We start from the raw sequence: 3910 nt of genomic DNA, 5'->3' as shown, positions 1-3910 counted from the left end.
GTTGTGGAGTACAGAAGCTCACGGTGAAATGGGGAGTGGGGTTTCCGCTTGACAAACACCTGGTTCCACCCATTTGACGGAATGACGTCATTACGTACGGCTACGTGGTGACGTATTTCCGTACGTGATGATGTAATACGTTCAAAATCGAACGGCTCTATGAAACAGCTCCCCAAGATCCGGATCCCTTCAAAGAGCCATTTGTCCCATCTCTAATTTTCAGATGCCAAGTAAACTGCATCATAGCGCACGCGCAAACCCTCCCCCCACCACCCCCCGGCACTGAGCTGGATGGGACAGAAGCAGAAGGTGGTTCTTAAAGAGACAGAGGCCAATTTCAAGGCATTTAGAAGAGCAAGTGATGAGAAGATAAGTTTATTTTCTATTTAAACATAAAAACAGCATTTTAATAACAGCTAAAGGTGACAGCGATACTTTGTTATAGTATTTAAATGTATGCCTGAGAAACACATCATATTGCCCCTTTAAAATCAAGAGGAGCCATTAAAATAACTCTTAAGGAGACGGAAGAGACATACCTATCCAGAATCAGGGTTAAATCAGCATGAGATCTGATCCTCAAGAATCTATCTGCTCTTAAATCTAAGTACTTATTCACCTGGCTTCATACCCAGCCAGCTGCACCAACCCTGAAACTTCCAGTTTCTGTCTGACACTGTCTACTTTTTGATCAGTCCTGCAGCCACTAAATAACATTTGATTTTTTAAAATATATATATTTTTTGACATTCCATAATTTCAAATTATGGAATGACTGAATCATCAGTCAAATGCAGGACATTGTTTGAACTTGTGGGACGCCAGGACATAATAATAATAGTAATAATAATACATTTTATTTCAAAGTTGCCTTTCTGGCACTCAAGGACACCGTACAAAGAGTAAAAAGTAACAGAAACAAATAAAATGTAACAATAAAAAATAGATAAAAATAAATAAATAACAATGTATCTATATAAAATCTATGTAAAAATCAGGCAAGCCAATTGTGTCATGTGGAAAAGGCAGATCTAAAAAGGTGTGTTTTGAGTTCGGTTTTAAAATTTGAGAATGACTTTATGTTTCTAACGTGGGGTGGTAATGAGTTCCAGAGTTGGGGAGCAGAGCGACTGAAAGCTCTGCTCCCCATGGTGGTGAGACGGGCGGAGGGGACAGTCAAATGGATGGAAGAGGATGATCTGAGGGAGCGAGAGGGAATGGCAATATGAATAAGATTTGAAAGATATGGTGGGGCGAGATTGTAAAGGGCCTTGAAAGTGTACAGAAGAATTTTGTATTCTATGTGGAACTTGGTGGGCAGCCAATGGAGTCTTTGCAGGACAGGAGTGATGTGGTGCATGGATGGGGTTTTGGTAATGATGCGGGCAGCTGAGYTCTGGACCAGTTGGAGCTTATGAAGAGATTTCTGGGTGAGACCGAACAGAAGGGAGTTGCAATAGTCCAGGCGTGATGTCACAAGACAGTGAACAAGGATGGCAGTGGAATGGGAAGTAAGGGAGGGGCGGAGGCGGTTGATGTTGCGTAGATGAAAATAAGCTGAGCGGGTAATGTTATTAATATGAGACTGGAAAGAAAGGGTGCTGTCAAGGATGACACCCAGACTCTTTACCTGAGGGGAGGGAAAAATGGAACAGTTATCGATTTCAAGACCGAAGCTTTTGATTTTGGCCAGAGTAGATTTAGTACCAATGAGAAGAACCTCTGTTTTATCACTGTTAAGCTTAAGCAGATTTGAGGAGAACCAGGATTTTATTTCAGTCAAGCAGTCAGTAAGCGAGGATGGTGGGAGGTTGGAGGCGGGCTTACTGGAAACATAGARCTGGGTGTCATCCGCATAACAGTGGAAATCAATGTTATGCTTAYGAAAAATATTGCCCAGGGGAAGGAGATAAATAATGAAAAGGAGGGGCCCTAAGACAGAGCCCTGGGGAACTCCTGATGTAACAGAGGAAGGCTGGGAAGAGAAGGTTTTGATCCGAATGAACTGWGTGCGGCAGGAGAGATATGATTTAAACCAGTTTAGAGGAGTCTGAGTGATACCAATAGAGGAAAGTCTGTTGAGTAGGGTGACATGGCAGATGGTGTCAAACGCTGCACTCAAATCAAGTAGGATGAGAATGGACAGCAAGCCAGACATGAGTGAAAACTGCAGGACGGTCCTGTACAGTTTGATACACCTGGTCAACTTTCTGTAGCTCATCAGCTCCCAGGTTACAGTAGTTTTATTACAAGGCTTTTAACTGAAATCAACTGGATCTTTTATGACAAACAGCAAGTTTGAACACTTTAATAATTACATAAAACAATTACAATCACATTATTCATGTTTCAAACATTTTACAATCAAATATAAATTCACGAATGTTTTATTTTTTCTGAGCGGACTTGTTCCTGAAGCAGAAAACATTCAGGTCAAAATAAAACCAGGCTTGGACAGTTTGCAAAGTCGACCCCAGGGACGTCTTCAAGCTACTCAACCAATCCATGCTCTTAAAAAATAAAACTATAAAAACTTAATTGCTATTTCTGTTAAAGTTTAAGAATCGATGCGTTTTGCTGCTGTTGTACCATAATGTTACCAGCTCCGTGAGTCTCCCCTTCGCCTCTGCTCCTCCCAACCTTCTCCCCCAGTAATGTGGAGGATCTGTGAGAACATGTGTCAGCTCTTCAGGAGATTATAGGCCAGGAAGACTCCAGGTCCAGATGTCATTTCAGATTAACAAGATTAATAATCCAACATATTCTGATCTTTAGTATCTCAGTCTAGAACAAGATCAAAAGTACTTTTTACCTGATATAAGACTCTAAAACTTGGCTAGAGATACATTTTTCTGCAGTAAAATTACTCTACTGCTCAAAAATATTAACAGATTAAATAAACTTCACTTTAAACCTGCTCGGGACCAGGTTAGTTTCAGAGCACTTGTTACCACAGAAACATAAGTGCTTCGTAGTTAATGCAACCGATTCAAGGCTTAATTAATTCAGGTTTACACCAAAATCCCGGGTTAATCCCGGGTTAGTTTCCCGCAATAGGCCTCTGTTTGTGTTTACGTTTACAAATCCTGTGTGTGTTTATATTTACAAATCCTGTGTGTGTTTATATTTACAAATCCTGTGTGTGTTTATATTTACAAAATCCTGTTTGTGTTTACGGTTACAAATCCAGACTGTGTTTATATTTACAAATCCTGACAGAATCCGATTAAAAAGGAATATTTTTTTAGCCCATTACTGTTTCTACAATTAAAACAAAGTCAATAAAATATGACCAACACAATAAACACTAATAAAAAAACAACACTCAGATAAACAAACATTAATAGACAAACAAACACTCATAAACAAATACATAAACAAAGAGTGGCAGGTTGGTCAGTAATGGTAACTGAGTGAAGGCCTATTGCACAAAAGTCAGATTTCTAAATTCAGGATATGAGCTGTAAGCCGAGATTGAACTAGCCTTCATCTTGTAAACAGCTGTAATCTGTTGCTGTAACACCAAGCCGCGCTCATTTAGGGTGGTTTATTCAAGTCAGGTGTAAATAATCTGGGAGTAATGCACGTTCACGGTTTGTTTACTAGACCCACTGGGTGGATCAAATATTTCCTGATCAGACATGAGCAGTAAGACACGTGAGTCTCACTTCTTCCAGCAGTTTAATGGTTAATTATGATTCAGATGAAGAGAAACACCGAGTGATGCTGAAATAATTTCAAAAGTAAAATTTTTTTTGTGCCACTGAGTCTGTCTGTAAGTTATCTGAAATTAACTAAATGAACACAATTAAAATTAACAGCTGATCGCTCACTTAAAATAATCGCTGTAGGAAAAGATGAGGGACGGGTTGGGAGGGGTTAGAAGCTTAAGTGCTGAGGGGGTGGTGGT

The sequence above is a fragment of the Austrofundulus limnaeus genome, unplaced genomic scaffold (genome assembly GCF_001266775.1).
Source record: "Austrofundulus limnaeus strain Quisiro unplaced genomic scaffold, Austrofundulus_limnaeus-1.0 Scaffold337, whole genome shotgun sequence".
In the NCBI taxonomy this organism is placed as follows: Eukaryota; Metazoa; Chordata; class Actinopteri; order Cyprinodontiformes; family Rivulidae; genus Austrofundulus; species Austrofundulus limnaeus.
Note: the sequence above shows the minus strand (reverse complement) of the source record.